General features: G+C 37.4%; 1 protein-coding gene and 1 non-coding gene across 34 annotated transcripts in view; one reads left to right on the forward strand and one right to left on the reverse strand.

Annotated features, from left to right (window-relative positions):
- ST7 (suppression of tumorigenicity 7) overlaps window positions 1-21356 on the reverse strand; it is a 315966-nt gene that overhangs the window by 184156 nt on the left and 110454 nt on the right. The window lies entirely within an intron of this gene.
- Window positions 1727-1804, forward strand: TRNAY-GUA (transfer RNA tyrosine (anticodon GUA)). Its single transcript has one exon. It is a non-coding gene; the product is annotated as a tRNA-Tyr (tRNA).

The following is a 21356-nucleotide window of genomic DNA, read 5'->3' on the forward strand; positions in this document are numbered from 1 at the left end:
GTAACTAGTTTCAGCTTTATATTTTCATCAGATGACTAGTTATTATTCCACAGGACACTTAAAATTATCTCCCCAGGTCCAGGTCTGGCAGCAAATTCTAAGCACTAAGTTGCAAAAGAATCCAGCTTGAATCAACGTCTACAGGTGACAGTCAATAGAAACTGGAACACTGGTATTTTCAAATGCTAGTAAGCCAGTTTTTAAAGAAAAAAATTTTTTTCAAAGATGTATCTAAATTCCAGACGCCCTATGTCGTCCCTAATACAAATGATCCTAGTGCCTGTTGCATGGCCTTTTTTCCCTTCCAAATCTATTCTTACCATCTCAAATAGTCTTCAGACATTGTCATCCCTCACTATGAGTGACCCATTCATCTATAATATAAAAAGGAAGAAAGAAAGAAATTTGCATGTTTTAATTAGCATTGTCTAATGCCTCATTCCTTAGGATCCAGCATTTTACCTACAGGTGGATCAGTAGTGGTTAAAACCCAGGATTAATGAGGTCACTGTCCTGAGTCTGAATGAGTCAGTGAATCTCATACCAAGAAATCCTGTGCCACAAACTAGAGAGCACCCCAGGCCAGCTGTATTATAAATGGGTATTACCACTTGGAAGCCAAGCAACACTTTAGTATAAAATAACCACATTTAAAAAGAAAAAAAACAGGGGCTTCCCTGATGGCTCAGTGGTAAAGAATCCACCTGCCAATGCAGGAGACACAGGTTCAGTCCCTGATCCAGGAAGATCGCACATGCCAAAGAGCAACTAAGCCCATGGGCCACAGCTACTGAACCTGTGCTCTAGAGACCACGAGTCACAACTACTGAAACTTGCATGTCCTAGAGCCTGTGTTCCATCACAAGAGAAGCCTCCCCAACAAGAAACCTACGCACCACATCTAGAGAATAGCCTCCATTCTCCGCAACTAGAGAAAAGTCCGCACAGCAATGAATACCCGAGTATGTGTGCTCAGTCGCTCAGTCGAGTCTGACTCTTTGTGACCCCATGGACTGTAGCCTGCTAGGCTCCTCTCTCCATGGGATTCTCCAGGCAAGAATACTGGAGTGGGTTGCCATTTCTTCCTCCAGGGGATCTTTCTGACCCAGGGACTGAACCCATGTCTCCTGCATTTTATATGAATTCTTTACCACTGAGCCACCTGGGAAGCCCAATAAATACCCAGCACAGCCAAAATAAAATAAATTTTTAAAAATTACCAAAGAAAATGATTAATTTTCAAGGTTATTTTTCCAAAACATTTTGAAAAACAAACAAACAAAATTAATCTCCTCCCTGCAAAAATAAAGAGAGAGAAAAAAAAGAAAAGAAAAACCAGCGTACATAGCACTGCTAATGATAACCTGCACAGGCCAAGTTTTTCTTAGGAATGATTGCTAAGATAAAATCATGCAAACTGACAGATGTAGAGACTAAAGCACAAAGCAACATTTAACATAACCACTCAGTAAGCAAGTACAGTAAGTGATTTGCAAAAATGCCACTTTTAGTAATTATCAGATCACTATCTGCAAGATGTCTAACACCATCATTATGAGGACAAAAAAAAAGTGTCTTATCAGGCCATACTTTAAAATACTTAGTTCAACAAAGTGTAGAGAGAAAGATTGACTAATATTTACTCAGGAGATGTACTAGGGCTACCATGTGTCAGGCACTGTTTTAGGTTAAACATTTTAAACATTTTAGATCTTTAATCACTTGATCCCCACCACAGGTGGCTCAGACGGTAAAGCGCCTGCCCGTAATGCGGGAGACCCGGGTTCGATCCCCGGTTTGGGAAGATCCCCTGGAGAAGGAAATAGCAACCCACTCCACTACTCTTGCCTAGAAAATTCCATGGATGGAGGAGCCTGGTGGGCTACAAGTCCATGGGGTCGCAAAGAGTTGGACACGACTGAGCGACTTCACTTTTACAGATCCACAAAATATATCATTACTCCCATTCTCGTCCAAGGACTTGCAGCTATGAGCGATCTGAACATTACTCTGCCAGACCCCAAAGCCTGTGCTCTTTCCTCTTGGGCATATACCTTTCTTTGGGGTAGCTGATACCATATTTGGGAAGGTAAAACAGAAATGCTCAAGTTTCAGATTTGCTGTTTGAGGTTTCCAAAGTTACTGTCTCTTTTGAAATGGCACTGTGGCACTTGCTCCAGAGCCAGACCCTGAGACTGGGCTCAGGGAGCCCGCTCGGACTAGAAAGCAAAGGTCGGCCCCAAACCATAGCCTCAGGGACACGGAGGCCCTGAGGTGACTTCCTGAGTTGAGGGTGAGAGTGAAGGTGGCTGATTACTGAGACATTCATTACCACACAAACCTCATGTTAAATGACTTTGACTCTCCCTCAAGACAAGACAATGAAAGATGACATCTGCAAGTTCTGATGCATTCTGCTCTGCATTCTGTTTTATTTTGTATATTGCCCATTTAAATTACTATGTTCTTGGGAGGGGGTTTCAGGATGGGGGACACATCTACACCCATGGCTGATTCATGTCTATGTATGGCAAAAACCACTACAATATTGTAAAGTAACTAGCCTCCAATTAAAATAACTGAATTAATTTATAAATAAATAAATAAATAAATTACTATGTTCTGTGCTTAGTTGCTCAGTCATGTCAGACTCTTGCAACCCCACAGACTGTAGCCTGCCAGGTTCCTCTGTCCATGGGATTCTCCAAGGCAAGAATACTGGAGGGGGTTGCCATTTCCTTCTCCAGGGGATCTTTCCAACCTAGGAACTGAACTGGGATCTCCTGCATTGCAGGCAGACTCTTTACCAACTGAGCTATGAGGGGAGCCTAAATTACTATAGGTCAAGATAAAAATCCAGAATCAGATATTTCACAGAGAAAGAAGCAGTACCATCTCATGGTCAGGGCATAAACATGAACACTGGTAGATCTGGCTCCTTTCTCTGATTCTTTATTAGGCACCATTCATTCTCCTTCATTTAAAATTACAGTGTGAAGTTTTTCCAATCTCATTAAACATTTTTTGAAAACATGATTTTAATGGCTGTGTAAGAATACTTCTTCCTAAAGTTGTTTTTTATAATTTATATAAACCGCTTTGTCAATGGAAATTTAGGTTGTTTCTGAAGTTTTTGATGTTACCAATGCTATTAAAATGAAAGTGACTATTGCTATGATAGGCATCTCTAATGATTTCCTTAGAATGGATTCCTAGAAGTAATATTAATGACCTAAAGGTGACAAGCATTTTTAAGTCTCAATTCAAGTTGTCAAATTACTTTCCAAAATGGTTGTGGTGCTTTCCACTCCAGCAGTGTTTGAGAGCATCTGTCTCATCAAATTAAGCATTATGTGTTCCCAAATTAGTAGAGAAGAAAGGAGGGAGGGAGAGATGGAGGGAAGACACAGAGAAAGAAAAAGATAAAGAATAAGAGAGGAAGGAAGAAAGGAAGGAAGGCAGAAAGGAAGAAAAAGAGAGGTAGGGAGTTATTTCTTTGACTACTAGTTAAGCAAAAATTTTTTCATGTTTATTTTCTCTAGTTTTTAATTCTTTGGGGAACATCACAGACAAAACCAGATCTAAAAATGAGGGGAGTATAACATGAAACAAGTCAACAGCTGCAGAAAAAAATCAAATAATTTATCAAAACAGGGAAGCAAGGGACCTAACTGCTGAAAGGAAACACTTAGGGAAAAAAAATCCCACTTGCAGAGTACTGGGGTTAAAAATACCTTAAACTGTCTACCTCGTTTTAGTATGAGAGAGAAATGCTGTCTCTTCTCGCCACAGAGCATTAGTGACTTGATGTACTCCTTTGCTTTTCCTTTTTGGTGCTTTTCCCCTTCTTTTCCTCTTGTACATAGTTGCTACATACCTGTCTCTTACTTCCTTTTTCTTAGGAATAACGACTATTGCCAACTCAAACATTACAAAGATGGACATACTCAAATGATAGAGAACAGGTATTTATGTTCTATAATAAACCAGGAAACAGAAAAAATGACAGTCTAAAACTGATTCACTCCTAATACATTTGATCATAGTAAAAACAAAATTTATCTTTATTCTCAACAGATTTTTTAAAAAATAGAGCATGTCCTAGCTGTCGAAAATTATAAATACTTTTATAATCATAATTTTTAAATAGCTAAAGTTTTTCATTGGCTCTGAAACTTGACATCTGACTAATAATAATAGCAGAAAATATTTATGGGATCTTCACAAGACTCCCAGTTGATGATTTTCACAACTTCATAGGGTCTTATTATTCTGCCCATTTTTACATATAACAATTACTCGACTTGCTCATCCAAAGTCACACAGCTAGAAAGTGACATACCCAAGACATAAATTCAGGCACAACTGGCTCTGAAGGCTGAGTATTTCATCACTGTTCTACCGGCATCTTCCACTGGAGGGACTGCACAACAGCCCTCACCCAAAGTCTCTGGTCGGGTCATTTCTTTCCATCTGTGCTCATTAGTTTACGTATGGCCTCTGGCTGCTTTCATGCTACAACAGCTGAGCTGAACAGTTGTGACAGACTCTACGACCTGCAAAGCTGAAAATTCGCACTATTTGGCCCTTGGCAGAAACAGTTTGCTGGCCCTGGCCTATATTAAATAAAAAGTGTTTCTCTGGTATTTTCTATTGATGTAACCCTTAATGGCAGAAGAAAATGAAGTGAAGTCATGAACCCCAGTTTGAGAAGCATAAATTTAAATAACCATTTGCCCCTTTACATCCTGTTGGGGAGTCATCAGTGTTCCAACAATGCTGCCATTCCTCCAAACTTCTTAAAAATTGTAATTGTAACCTGATGTACTTTCTTTTCAACAATCTCAACTCTGGTAGATGTTAGTACTTTGAAGGTAGATTTTATCTTTGGTAACATGTAAAATTTTGTATGGCCCAAACTAGTGCCTGAGTTAGCTAGTTAAACTGGTATTTTTGGTTTTTATCAGAGATAAACTATGATTAGTAGTTCACAGATAAACTATGAAGCTGGCTATTTTATATGACTTGTGCACTGATTCAGATATCAAATATTATTTTGCTTGTGTCAACTTGTCTAGGCTACAATCTCCAGTCATTTAATCAAACACCAATCTAAGTATTGCTATAAAGGTATTTTGTAGATGTGATTAAAGTACACAATGAGTTAACTTTAAGAAGATTGTCCTAGATAATCCAGATGGACTTGATTCAATCAGCAGGTAGAACTGAAGTCTCCCCTGACAAAGAAGAAATTCTGCCTGTGGATAGCAGTTCCAGCCTGTCCTGAATTTAGACTCACCTAGGCAGCCTATAATCATGTAAGCCAGCTCCCTGCTTCTCCTTTTCTGTCTCTTCACCCCCACCCCTGCATGTATGTGTACACACACACACACACACACACACACACAGAGGAATCTCCCACTGGTTCTGTTTTACCAGTAGAACCCTGATATATCAAGTGTGAAAATATTTCAAAAATAATTTTATTTCTCTCTTCATACATACCATTTTAGACAACACCAATCCCTTGGATAAATATAGCCACCTAGAAATGAAACTCATTACTTTATAGTCACATTATTATATCCTATAATCACTCCTATTACATCTGAATTTCTCACTTCCCTCTGTCAAACCACAAATTCTAAAAGAGTAAAATTAAGCTAAACAAAACCTACTTGAAAGTATAAAGTACTGAATTTTCATGTAAAGTATAAAAGTCTTAAGTAAACTATAGCAGTAAGAAGATAGATAAAATTATTAAAACTTCTGTTACAGGTTATGCACAATCACATTTGAAACAGTTTCTATGAAAATGCCATAGTCTAAAAGAAATTTTAATTCACTGAAAAAATCTAACAAACTGTAGACAGACGCCCAAACATTTCCTGCATCCAAAACATCAAAAAGATGAATAATTTGAGAAACACTCCAAAGCACTCAAGGCTGCCATATATACATTATTATTCTGGCCTTACTGAAGGTTAATAAGAGTGGCAAGAAGCTCTGAGGGCTGAGATGGGCACCTAATCTCTACATAGTAATTATTACAGTTATTACATGAATAAAAGTATAGTGTTATTCTAATCATATATTAATAGAAACATATATTGATTGAGTCAACACTTGAGGAAGTACTCTTTTACATTTTTAAAGTTATGATAATTATTTTTATCTTGAAACAAACAAACAAACAAAAAAACATAATTTATTGTCTGCTCCTAGAGTAAAATCTGCTAAAACAAGAAAAGAAGTTTAGAGCATCCTGGAAAATCACCATATCCTTTCTCTCCAAGAAATCTTGTTATACTTGTCACTGATCCATAAAACCTGTTTGACTGTTTTCACTTTGGATTTGGAATTTGATGTGATAGTCATAATTACAAACATTCAACAGATGTAAAATGCAGTGGTATAAACACAAATACAAATAGTAAAACACGCACAATGGACTTCCCTTGCACAAATGGAATGGTTATACAAATACAGGATGTGAATACCTAAACCCAGAATGTTTGAACCTAAAAGATTATCTACATAAATTAAAAGCCTAAAATTTGGAATTTGCAAATTTACTTGCTAAAATCATTCTAAAAATATGAAGAGATCTTGGTCACCACTTGTCAATCCCTGGAGCTTGTAATGTGAATTGAACACATTTCTGTTGTTTTTTCAATCACTATACACCTATGAGTTTATCCTAAGGAAATAATCATGGGTTTCTGCACATATTTATCTTCAAGGATATTCAGGAAAATAAATTTGTAATATTAATTATAAAAGCAAAATCACACAATGGAATATTACTCAGCCATTAAAAAAAATACATTTGAACCGGTTCTACTGAGATGGATGAAACTGGAGCCCATTATACAGAGTGAAGTAAGCCAGAAAGAAAAACAACAATACAGTATACTAATGCATATATATGGAATCTGAAAGATGGTAACGATAACCCTATATGCGGGACAGAATGAGAGACACAGATGCATGGAACAATTTTATGGACTCTGAGGGAGAAGGTGAGGGTGGGTCGTTCTGGGAGAATGGCATTGAGACATGTGTATTGTCATATGTGAAACAGAGCACCATTCCATGTTCGATGCATGTGACAAGGGCTCGGGGCCGGGGCAGTGGGATGATCCAGAGGGATGGGAGGGGGAGGGAGGTGGGTGGGGGGTTCGGGAAGGGGAACACATGTAAACCCATGGCTGATTCTTGTCAATGTATGGCAAAAACTATTACAATATTGTAAAGTAATTAGCCCCCAAGTAAAATAAATAAATTTATAAATAAAAAAAATTAAAAAAAAAAAAAAAATTAAATAAAAAAGAAAAAAAAAAAAAAAAAAAGCAAAATCAAAACCACTAAATATCCAACAAAAGAAACGGCTAAATATTACATATTACTGTGACAGAATAGCATGCAGCTATGAAAAATCATGCTACAAAATCACATTAGGAAAAAAGATCACCACATTTTAGTTTAAAAATCATATTATATAAGTTTGTACAGTTTGACAATTTTTGTAAAAAAAATTCATAAATTATACATCTACTATCTTGTAGGTACATAAGTATAAGTACAGTTTCTGAGCACACAAAAAAGGTTGAAGGATAGAAAGAAAGCAAACATTCCAGTATTGCTCAACTCTGAGTGATGTAATTATGTGTGATTTTTTTTTCCTTCACTATAGACTTGAAATGTTCTACTATATGTGTTCTTTCTTTTAATCAGGGGAAAAAGAGATTTTCAAAGCATGAAATAAAACTAAAAACCATATGGTGCAGTAGTTATCTTTGGAGAGTGAGATTATGGGAACGTTCATTTTATACTTTTTACATTATCTATAGTTTTACATTTTTTACATATGCATGTATTATTCTGGTAATCACTCAAATGTGTGCTTTTAACACAATCAATACATGCTACTTCTTAATTTTGACAAATAAGATATTTTCTTATTTAAGGGGATTTTTTTAAAGAACATGTCTATTTATTTTAGTTTAAAAGAAGGTGTTTCAAGATAAGTTGATAGATTAAGAGCAACAACAACATAATGCTTCTACTTTTATTAAGAAGTTTTCAAAGAGAACTATATAGGAAAAGTTTATATGTATCTGAATTCCAATTTTATAAAGATGAACACTGAGCAACTTTTAATGATTACAATGCTACAGTCACAAAATCTTGTATGGAATTATTTCACTATATTTATAATCGCATATGAACAGCACACAGATTTATTCAAGAACATGAAAGACTGTTCCTAAACCAGAGAAGGAGAGCCATTTAGGAAGCCAGCAATTCATTTAACATGCACAGTCAGCACCGAGCAGTGCCGCCCACCCAAGCACTGCTGCCATCCTTCAGTGTCACAGTGGGCTGGTGACACGACTTAATTGCTGAGCTAGAGCTAATTATATGGCAAATGAGACAATAAGAGAGAATTCACCCCAACCAATTAACTAAGAGTAGACATTAACTGTCTTAGAACGTCCTGCATATGCTAATTTAAACTTTATAACCCATAAAGGCATCCATACAGCCACGACATTTTTTTGTTTATCCTTTATCAAGCTTTACAATAGTAGGAAAGACCCTGATGCAGAGCATCTATCTTGCTACCATGTAGCTGGCATTCAGATTTCTCCAGATGGGTGTGAATTTCTATGCTTCATCCCAGGGTTTAAGCAGTGTTGTTTAAATAATGTAAGTTACTGCACGGTAATAAGCTGATAATTGCACAATAACACCATTAAGAAAGAATAAAAGTAACAAGATAACCTGGATTCACAATACTTATATTATAACGCAATAAGTACAATTAATTTGTGTCCCCAGATGGCTGGATTAATTAATACATCTAATCAAGAAAAATGAGCAGAAGAACTGAATAGACATTTTTTCCAAGGAGGAAATGCAGATGGCCAATAGGCACATGTAAAGCTCCTCAAAATCACTAATCTTTGGGGAAATGCAAATTAAAACCACAGTGAGATACCACCTCACACCTGTCAGAATGACTAGCATCAAAAAGTACATAAATAATATGTTGGCAGGGATGTGGAGAAAAGGGAACCCTCTCTATACTATTGGTGGGAATATAAATTGGTGCAGCCACCATGGAAAACAGTATGAAGGGTTCTCTAAAATCTAAAACTAGAGCTACCATATGATTCAGCAATCACACTCCTGGGCATAGATCTGGAAAAGATGAAAATTCTAACTTGAAAAGATACACACACCCATGTTCATAGCAGGACTATGTATAATAGTCATATTATGGAAGCACTCCAAGTGCCCATCAACAGATGAATGAATGGATAAAGAAGTGGTGTACACACACACACACACACACACACACAGGAATATTACTCAGCCATAAAACGAAAAAAATTTTGCCAAAATTTGCAAAATTGAAGGATGAACTTGGACGGCACTATGCTAAGTGAAATAAGTCAGACAGAGAAAGACAAATACTGTATGATATCACTTATATATGGAATCTAAAAAAAACACAACAAACTAGTGAATGTAACAAAAAAGAAGCAGACTCAGAGATACAGGAAACAAACCAGTGGTTACCATTGGTGGGGACAGGGGGCAGAATAGGGGTGGGAGACACAATACATACAAACTCAAAAGAGTCAGAGATGACCTAGTAATGAAACAACAACAATAACAACAGTGGATCTAAGATAGGCTCAAAGATGTATTGTACAACACAGAGAATATAGCAAAAACTTTGTAATGACTGAAAATGGAAAGTAACCTTTAAAAATTATACACATTTTTTAAAAAATTTAACAAAATACTTGTAATAAGAAAAATAAAACGTAACATCTAATCAGCAATGTTTCTAAAACTAAGATTATAAAAAAATGATTTTGTTTTTTGAAATCCTTTCTATCCTACTATTAAATTGTTGAAATGCTCAGTTGCAGACTCCCTTGGTAGCTCAGCAGGTAAAGAATTCCCCTGCAATACAGGAGACCAGATTTAATTCCTGGGTCAGGAAGATCTGCTGGAGAAGGGAATGGCTACCCTCTCCATTATTCTTACCTGGAGAATCCCACGGACAGAGGAACCTGGCAGGCCACAGCCCACAGGGCCACAAGGAGTCTGACATAACTGAGTGACAAAGCATTGTACACCAGTTGCACCTTCTCAACACTAAAAAACTATAAACCATGCTTTGGAATCTGTGTCAACGTTGTATTAAACTGTTACATAACCATGGCTGCAACTAAGAGTTCTTCCTTCTGTCCTTCAAGCCTTCCTCACAAAATGGAACACCTCCTCCTAGAAAATATGGGATCAGGTTTGTTCTCTCTTGAGCCAAAACCGCTTACTGTCTCTAAGGGAATTTTTCTCATCTATAAATTGAGAGATTTCGACTATAAAGTCCTTTTCAACTCAAGGACAAATGACAATTCTCTACTAGCAAACCTACCACAAGATTTAAGCTACAAACCACAAACTTTGCAAGTCATAACACAAAAGGCTAATTCACTAATAAAGAGTTCCAAGAAACCAATACCTAACCCCCTTTCACTGACTAGAATCTGACAAAAATCCAAGTTTCATAACACGTATTTCTTTCAAATTTACTTAAAATGTGGCAATGCTAAATGCTGTCTATAATAATAACAATTTTTATTATTATTACTATATATTCTCTAAATTGTTAACTTCTATGAAAATCTAATCTGGAGCCATTATGGCTTACCTTATGATACCCATTTAATACACATCTGCAACAGTACAAAAGCAGAGTTGTTAGATCCTGAAATGTGACTCTGGCCCTAAAGAAGTCCTTTAGGATCTTAAATAAATTGGTACGCTAGCCATACCTAGTCATACATGTATATTTTATACTTCTACTCTTCTCCGAGGATGCTATAGAAAATAATAAGACAATATTTATAAATGACTCAGGATATCCAAAAAGAAATACTTCTTTTTTGGTCCCATCACTTCATGGCAAATAGATGGGGAAACAATGGAAACAGTGACAGACTTTATTTTCTTGGGCTCCAAAATCACTGCAGATGGTGATTGCAGCAATGCAATTAAAAGACATTTGTTCTTTAGAAGAAAAGCTATGACAAACCTAGACAGCATATTAAAAAGCAGAGACATTACTTTGCCAACAAAGGTCCATCTAGTCAAAGCTATGGTTTTTCTGGTTTTTCCAATAGTCATGTATGGATGTGAGAGTTGGACTATAAAGAAAGCTGAGCACCGAAGAATTGATGCTTTTGAACTGTGGTTTTGGAGAAGACTCTTGAGAGTCCCTTGGACTGCAAGGAGATCAAACCAGTCAATTCTACAGGAAACCAGTCCTGAATATTCATTGGAAGGACTGATGCTGAAGCTGAAACTCCAATACTTTGGCTACCTGATGCGAAGAGCTGACTCATTAGATAATACCCTGATGCTGCGAAAGATTGAAGGCAGGAGAAGGGAATGACAGAGGATGAGATGGTTGGATGGTATCACCAAGTCAATGGACCTGAGTTTGAGCAAGCTCCAGGAGATAGTGAAGGACAGGGAAACCTGTCGTGCTGCGCGGTTCATGGGGTCTCAAATAGTTGGACATGACTGAGTGACTGAATAACAACAACAAAAGGAGTTTTATGTATATGCTCTATATGCACAGACATACACACATACTAGATTAGCTAAATCCTGAATTGATAATCTGGAAGTGAAAAATCTCCTTACAGTTTTACCACAAATTTATCCAGATAGTTTCTGCACCTTTGCATAATAATTCATCTTTTAAATGAGATCTTCTGAAATTCCCTCAGTATTTCTAAGGATGATAAGGAGGAATCAGTTATAGGAATCCACTGCAATTCATAGAGCAACTGTTCTAGAAAACTCTAAAAAAGGCCTGGGAGATGAGAGGATGAATGTCCTTCTCCAGATCTCTTTTCACACTGGCTCAGGTCTCACCCCACCAGACAGGCCTGGGTGCAGGAGACAGCACACAACAGAGGGAAGCACAGAAATACATCTTTCCTTCTCTGACTTCTTCCTGATATCCAGGGGAGAGGACAGGGACAACAATGGGGTGCATGGAGAGGCTCAACTTCTCAGTCTCCCCATAGTCCAAATGTCTTAATTTGGGAGCAAAGAAACACAGTCTCTACATTATCTAACTTCCATTCCAATCTATCTCCACTCACCTCCACTCCATTATTTCTGTGAGTAGGATTTATGTCACGGAGTAAAGTAAAAATTGACACCATGATGAGTTCAATGGGCTTATGATATATAATCAAAATTATAAATCACAAACTTTTAAACTATAGATGTTTACATACCTAAGCAGCATAAAGAATTCTAGTCATTATATATTTTAAAGGTTAGAAAATATTTGAATAAATTTGCAATACATTTTACAGTAATTATTGCCATCATTATTCTTCATAAAAATCCTCAGGAAGGGATAAGAATTATTCTAACCTATATCAGCATACCACTGGCATCACCTTCACCAAGGGATAATTTTCAAATGTTCATTTTCTTGGAATTAAGCTAGGCAGAATGAACTATAGTTAAAATCATTAATAACCCAAATTGTTACATCAGCCTCATAGTTAAGCTGTAATATTGATTAATTTGAAGTAATTCTATCAAGTTATACAACTGTACCAAAAAGAGTACAAATGCAAACAGAGCATTATTCACCATAGCCTCACTACTCACTGGAAACAAACACGTCAGTTAAGCACAGTTCACTGTCTTAGGAAGAGCCAGATTTCCAAATTTTGAAAGGTCATATCTAGAACACCATTCCTTATTTATTACCTAGTGCTGGTTTCCTTAACTTTACCGGATAGCACTACAAAGGTTTAAGGGGGTTAATCTCTCAAAGCCTTATTAAAACAAAGCCCATTACTCTACCTCATCATTTGAGGTCTCAGTGTACCTAATGGCTTTTCTTTCCCATGTTAACAGTCAGGCCTGGATATCCACAATGTACGAACCACATTATCTTCTGTAGACTAGCTCATTGTGTATATATGGAAGGAGTCCAGAAATAGTTTGGGTGTGGTACTTTTCCTAACTGTCAAAGCACTACTCATAAGGGAACAAAGATCAGCCATCTGAACTAGATATTAGATGAACTGTATATAAGAAACATGTAACAATATCTACTTATAAAACCATTAGCATGTAAATGCATAGTAAAACTAGTTTAAAGTAACTAGTGTGATTTTTTTCTTAATTTCAGAAGGATTAAGGTCAAAATTCCAATCCAATAATCTGCTGACCAGAATTTTAACTATATTTTTCCCACAGTGCTTTGAAACAATGCTTTTTTAAAAATTTAATATCCTAAAGGAAAGATCTGAGCCACAGTCTGCTCCCGGTCTTATTTTTGCTGACTGTATAGAGCTTCTCCATCTTTGGCCACAAAGAATATAATCAATCTGATTTCAGTGTTGACCATCTGGTGATGTCCACGTGTAGAGTCTTCTCTTGTGTTGTTGGAAGAAGGTGTTTGCTATGACCAGTGCATTCTCTTGGCAAAACTTGATTAGCCTTTGCCCTGCTTCATTCTGTACTCCAAGGCCAAATTTGCCTGTTATGCCAGGTGTTTCTTGACTTCCTACTTTTGCATTCCAGTCCCGTATAATGAAAAGGACATCTTTTTTGGGTGTTAGTTCTAGAAGGTCTTGTAGGTCTTCATAGAACCGTTCAACTTCAGCTTCTTCAGCATTACTGGTCAGGGCATAGACTTGGATTACTGTGATATTGAATGGTTTGCCTTGGAAACGAACAGAGATCATTCTGTCGTTTTTGAGGTTGCATCCAAGTACTGCCTTTTGGACTCTTTTGTTGACCATGATGGCTACTCCATTTCTTCTAAGGGATTCTTGCCCACAGTAGTAGATATAATGGTCATCTGAGTTAAATTCATCCATTCCAGTCCATCTTAGTTCGCTGATTCCTAGAATGTCAACGTTCACTCTTGCCATCTCCTGTTTGACCACTTCCAATTCACCTTGATTCATGGACCTAACATTCCAGGTTCCTATGCAATACTGCTCTTTACAGCATCGGACTTTGCTTCTATCACCAGTCACATCCACAGCTGGGTATCGTTTTTGCTTTGGCTCCATCCCATCATTCTTTCTGGAGTTATTTCTCCACTGATCTCCAGTAGCATATTGGGCACTTACTGACCTGGGGAGTTCATCTTTCAGTGTCCTATTTTTTGGCCTTTTCATACTGTTCATGGGGTTCTCAAGGCAAGAATACTGAAGTGGTTTGCCATGCCCTTTATTGCCAAAATTCAGACTTAAATTGAAGAAAGTAGGGAAAGCCACTAGTCCATTCAGGTATGACCTAGATCAAATCCCTTATGAGTATACAGTAGAAGTGACAAATAGATTTAAGGGACTAGATCTGATAGACAGAGTGCCTGACGAACTATGGACAGAGGTTTGTGACACTGTACAGGAGACAGGGATCCAAGACATTCCCCATGGAAAAGAAATGCAAAAAAGCAAAATGGCTGTCTGAGGAGGCCTTACAGATAGCTGGGAAGAGAAGAAAAGCAAAAAGCCAAGGAGAAAAGGAAAGATATTCCCATCTGAATGCAGAGTTCCAAAGAATAGCAAGGAGAGATAAGAAAGCCTTCCTCAGCAATCAATGCAAAGAAATAGAGGAAAACAACAGATTGGGAAAGACTAGAGATCTCTTCAAGAAAATTAGAGATACCAAAGGAACATTTCATGCAAAGATAAGCTCGCTAAAGGACAGAAATGGTATGGACCTAACAGAAGCAGAAGATATTAAGAAGAGGTGGCAAGAATACACAGAAGAACTGTATAAAACAGATCTTCACGACCCAGATAATCACGATGGTGTAATCACTCACCTAGAGCCAGACATCCTGGAATGTGAAGTCAAGTGGGCCTTAGAAACCATCACTACGAACAAAGCTACTGGAGATGATGGAATTCCAGTTGAGCTATTGCAAATTCTGAAAGATGATGCTGTGTAAGTGCTGCACTTGATATGCCAGCAAATTTGGAAAACTCAGCAGTGGCCACAGGACTGGAAAAGGTCAGTTTTCGTTCCAATCCCAAAGAAAGGCAATGCCAAAGTATGCTCAAACTACTGCACAATTGCACTCATCTCACATGCTAGTAAAGTAATGCTCAAAATTCTCCAAGCCAGGCTTCAGCAATACGTGAACTGTGAACTTCCAGATGTTCAAGCTGGTTTTAGAAAAGGCAGAGGAACCAGAGATCAAACTGCCAATATCCGCTGGATCATCGAAAAAGCAAGAGAGTTCCAGAAAAACATCTATTTCTGCTTTATTGACGATGCCAAAGCCTTTGACTGTGTGGATCACAACAAACGGTTCACAGTTCACGTATTGCTGAAGGCTCGCTTGGAAAATTTTGAGCATTACTTTACTAGCATGTGAGATGAGTGCAATTGTGTGGTAGTTTGAGCATTCTTTGGCATTGCCTTTCTTTGGGATTGGGATGAAAACTGACCTTTTCCAGTCCTGTGGCCACTGCTGAGTTTTCCAAATTTGCTGGCATATTGAGTGCAGCACTTTCACAGCATCATCTTTTAGGATTTGAAATAGCTCAACTGGAATTCCATCACCTCCACAAGCTTTGTTCATAGTGATGCTTCCTAAGGCCCATTTGACTTCACATTCCAGGATGTCTGGCTCTAGGTGAGTGTCAGTGATCACGCCATCGTGATTATCTGGGTCGTGAAGATCTTTTTTGTACAGATCTTCTGTGTATTCTTGCCACCTCTTCTTAATATCTTCTGCTTCTGTTAGGTCCATACCATTTCTGTCCTTTATTGTGCCCATCTTTGCATGAAATGTTCCCTTGGTATCTCTAATTTTCTTGAAGAGATCTCTAGTCTTTCCCCATAAATAATCCTAAAACATATATGGAACCAAACCATAAAAGATGCAGAATTGCCAAAGCAATCCTGAGGAAAAAGAACAAAGATGGGGCTATAACCCTCCCAGACTCCAGATAATACTACAAAGGTATAATAATCAAAGCAGCATGGCACTGACACAAAAACAGATACATCAATAGAACCGAATAGAGAGCCCAGAGATAAACCCATACATCCATGGTTAATTAATCTTTGACAAAAGAGGCAAGAATATACAATGGAGAAAAGACTTATCTCCTTAGCAAGTGGTGTTGGGAAAGCCAGACAGCTAAATGTAAACCAATGAAGTTAGAACACTCCCTCACACCAAAGACAAAAATAAACTCAAAATGACTTAACAACCCTAACAAGACATGACATCATAAAACTTCTAAAAAAGAACATAAGCAAAACAGTCTGACAAAATTGTACCAATGTTTTCTTAGTTCTGTATCCCAAGATAATAGAAATAACAGAAAAAATAAATGAATGGGATCTAATCAAACTTAAAAACTCCTGTACAACAAAGCAAACCATCAACAAAACAAAAAGACGACCTATGGTATGGGAGAAAATATTTGTAAATGATGGGACTGACAAGGGGTTAATATCCAAAATACAACAACAGCTCATATAGCTTAATATTTAGAAAAAAATCCAGTCAAAAATGAGTAGAAGACCTAAACAGACATTTCTCCAAAGAAGACACACAAATGGCCAACAGGTACATGAAAAGATGCCTAACATCACTAATTATAAGAGAAAGGCAAATCAAAATCACAATGACTTATCACCTCACACTGGTCAGAATGACCATCATTAAAAAGTCTCTAAATAATAAATGCTGGAAAGGATGTGGAGAAAAGGAAACTCTCCTATACTGTTGATGGAAATGTAAATTTGCCTAGCCACTACAGAAAACACTATGGAGGTTCCTTCAAAAACTGAAAATAGAGATAGCAGATGATCCAGCAATCCCTCTCTTGGGAACAGATCCAGCAAAGATGAAAACTAGCTTGAAAATATACGTGCATCCAATGTTCACAGCGACACTATTCACAAGATCAGAGATATGGAAGGAACTTAAACGTCTATCAACAGATGAATGGATAAAGATGTGTTGTGTGTGTGTATACTCAGCCATAAAAAAGATGGAAATATTGCCATTTGCAGCAATACAGACAGACCTCGAGAATATCATACTAAGTGAAGTCAGATAGAGAAACACAAATATTATATGACATCACTTATATATGGCATCTAAAAAATAATACGAGTGAATCTATTTACAAAACAGAAGTAGGCTCACAGAAATAGAAACATAGAAAATAAACTTACAGTCACCAAAGGGGAAAGGCAGGGAGGGATTAATTAGGAGTATGGGACTAACAGATACACACTACTACATATAAAATAGATAAGCAAGAAGGATGTGGTGTACAGCACAGGTGTGTGTGTGTGTTAATCATTCAGTCTGGTCCAACTTTTTGTGACCCCATGAACTGTAGCCCTTCAGGCTCTTCTGTCGATGGAATTCTCCAGGCAAGAATACTAGAGTGGGTAACCTTTCCATTCTCCAGGGGATCTTCCTGACCCAGGGATCAAACCTGGGTCTCCAGCATTGCAGGCAGGTTCTTTACTGTCTGAGCCACCAGGGAGGCCCCATGGCACAGGTAACTATATTCAATATCTTGTAATAACCTCTAATGGAAAAGAAACTGTATACATATATATATATAACTGAATCAAATAGCTATATACCTGAAATTAACACAGTATATTGATAGTAAATCAGCTGTACTTCAATTTTAAAATAAATAAGCAAAATTAAATGCTGCAACAGCATTACATTGTGTGAAGGCCTCAGGGTGTGGTTAAATATCCTATTGATTTCTCTGATTTTTATTTACTGAGTTTCTTTTGCTCTTTTTCTGAGTCTTATTCCAGTAACCTCCTTAAAACGCCACTCCTTTTCAGTCCTATTCTTCAAAGACTGAGGCTCAGTCTCAATGCTCCCTGGGGGGTTCTAGCATAGTCTGCCTGGACTTCTGAGAACTGTAAGCCTGAAATTTTGAGTTACTGTGCTCCCATTTGCTTTGTCTCAAATTCCCTTTCACAATGGCCTACCATGTGCCCTTACTGCCTGAGCATCTCTTTGGTCTCTTGATTTGACACACTTCATTTCCTTCATCCACACCTGAAGCTGGCCAGTTGCAGTGGCTGCATCTCTTTTCCCATTTTGGCACCTGTCCGCCTGCCTTGCTCAGTTAGAAAAGAATACCTCTGCCTAGCCAGATGCCAAGAAGTGACAAATCAAGCTCAATCAATAGGTGGTAATTAAACTTCTGCTTTAAAAGCCCAGCAGAGGTTGTCAGTGGGATTTCTCAATGGATCCCTGCTGTTAAGCAAGGATGTAATTTTATATTTGGTTTTAAAACTTGAACTTTCTCCAATAGGATTCCTAGAGAAAACAATCAAGAGTGAATAAAGGCAATAGTAAGAGTTGTTTTATGGCAAAAAAGGCAATAAGAGAGGATTTGGCATTTCCACAATCAAAATACCTATCACTAGGTAGATGGTGACTAATCTTCATTTCTAGGTAAGCTAAACAGAAACACTAACTAAGCAGTAATATAGGTCACTTTCAAATATAATCTATACTCTTGGGTTTTCCTTCAGTCTAGAATCTTTAAGCAAGCTATTTAAAAGATATAATATTGCAGAATGACACCACTGAGGGGAATAGGGTGAAGGGTGAGAGACAAGGGTGACTTCAAAGGCTCTAAGTGGGGAAGAACTCACTGATCTATACCATATTTCTTACAAAAATGCATTAATATGAATATACTATTCTCCAGCACATCCAGTCCACATCACTGCCCCAAATAATTATTTCTCTAGGAAATGTGAAGTTGAAAACAAAATGTTCCCATTAAGTGGGAACTACTCTGCTTATGCCATTAGTACATATGCTCTCACTTTAAAAATAAGAGGTTGCTGAATTAATCACTTAGGTATATTGAACAAACCATGGAAAGGTATTAATCTGCTGGAAAACCCACCCTCCTCACTCTCACATATCCACTGAAGATTTCCAGTTAGGCCTAATGACCAGTAATAACCACAGCCATGCAGACCATCAGGAGTTTCTGATTTACCTAAAGTGGAAAATTGTTGCCAATGAAAAGTAAATGGAACACATAGTATGTTCTGCCTCTAATGTCTCTTTCACAGGCTAACCTGACATCTGAAGAGCATGATATTTCATGTAGCTTGTTCAATGATAACTTTTTAAAGATCTTATTGCCAGATCTTCACCCAACTGGTGTGCTGACTGGATTACAGAGCTCCTAGCGCAGAGCCACCTTGACTGTTTACTCACATGTACCATTCAAATATCATTACATTCTGTGCTTGTCACGATATGGAAAACAATGAGAAGCCCTAAATTAATCTTTGTTTTCCAGTGCTTATTTTTACATAGTCCATATTATCATAGGGTGTCTTTAAAGAATGATAACATTTTTGAGCTGGAAAAGACCTCAGATTACCTCTTCCTAAATGGAACTTCTTCAAATATAAGTTCCATAGAATATTAAGAGATGTTAGTTTAATCGGGGGAGGGGCAATTTGAAAAACATTGGGTTAAAGCAGAATATTTTTTGTGCAGGATGTCTCAAAAGCTTCCATATGCTGAATACCTGTAATTCTTCAGAAGAGGAGTAAAATACACAATTTATTAAAGAGTGGAGTCCTAAAAATATCTTTTTTTTCCAATTGTGGTAAGATATGCATAACAAAAATGTATCATCTTAACCATTTTTAAGGATATGTTCAATAATGTTAAGTATATGTACATTGTTGTGCAATCTCCGGAACTTTTCATCTTGCAAAACTGAAACTTTATATCCATTAAACCACAACTCTCCATTTCCCCCTCTCCTCCAGCCCTGCAAAAATAATTCTGCAGAGATAAGAAGGATAAGCTATTTTCCTTTTAGATCTCTAAGTTTTTAGCATTCATCCATATGCTACTGCCAAGTTTCTAAGCTTTAGCAATTACTGGCATATTTTCATATATCATAATGATGATTTCTGGCCTTTATTTTAACTGTGCCTAAACAGCTGGCTTGAAGCAGCTGGCAACCCAAGAGCGAAATAAAACAGAACGAAGCTAAGAGCCTCCTTAACTAGCATCACGTGCCAGGGCAAGGTCAGCTTTGGTTCCACTTGGCGTTTACTTATAACCTGTCTCAAAAGATCCCTTCTCAGAATATCTGCATCAGTATGTTAATCCTGGCACTGGGTGCTGGGTATTCATTCTTCCCCCAGCTGCTCTCTGCTTCACATCCTCTGAAATCATGGTTCCCCATGCCAAGATGAAATGCAAAAGGGTACATTAGTCAAAGACACAGGGAATGAGTACCACGTAAGGTGAGAGGCATGTGCCATGAATATTAATGTAACCCAAGCAATTAGAATCACTACAGTGGGAGCTGGCACACATTAGTTACTAACTGCACAGAAGAGGCAGCAGTTAACCTTGGTGAAGGTTAGGAAGCTCTGCTTGAGTCACTCAGAGGAAGCCTTCATTTTTCCAACTAGTGAGTAACAATGCTAGATTCTCAGCTCCCTAAGACAGCCAATAATTTTCAGGAGCATTGCTAAATTCTCAAAATAAATTTGAATTTGCATTAATTGATGATACGTGACATACTACAGATGGGCGGTAGTAAAGTAGAAAAACCATAGGATGAAACAGTTTGTGAGATAGTTAAAATAATTCTTGCAGTTGCTGGTTGATTTATAAACAACCTACTCTAACAATACTTCAATAAGTGGGATAAAATAATACTAGTAATAAAAACAATTTAGTACTGGATTGGAGACACCATCCACTTGGAGGCAGAGAAAGAAAATGTTTTCTATAAAAGGAAAAGATAATAAAAAAAAGAAAAAGAAGGAAAAAAAGATATTCACACTTAAAATGTGTATTTGGGGAAAGGAGAGCAACTTACTTAAACGGGACCAGTGTCTTAAACTGTGAAACTCACGATAATATATGATGTTGCCTTTCCCTCTTTACAGCATAAATGAAACTTCCAAAGAGGCCTAAGCTATCAGACCTGCTAAATGTTTCTAAAAGCAAAACAAACAGATTAATTTGTAAGAATGAAACAGAAAAAAAAAGCAGCTTTACCACCTTCAAGAAAATACTACAAAAACTGTATCCCAGCTCAGCCAACATCATGTCAATAAATATCTGTTGGATGCTAAATGAAATGTCACTGGATAGAGTTGAAGGGAATTTAAGAGAATTGATTAGAAGCCTCCTTGCTAATACAGTTGAAGAAAAGCTCTGGAAGAGTAACACTGAATCATCTGTTATGGGTCTGACAAAGAGTCTCTCTATGACC

The sequence above is a fragment of the Giraffa tippelskirchi genome, chromosome 10 (assembly GCF_054371585.1).
Source record: "Giraffa tippelskirchi isolate mGirTip1 chromosome 10, T2T-mGirTip1v1.2.pri, whole genome shotgun sequence".
Taxonomy (NCBI): Eukaryota; Metazoa; Chordata; class Mammalia; order Artiodactyla; family Giraffidae; genus Giraffa; species Giraffa tippelskirchi.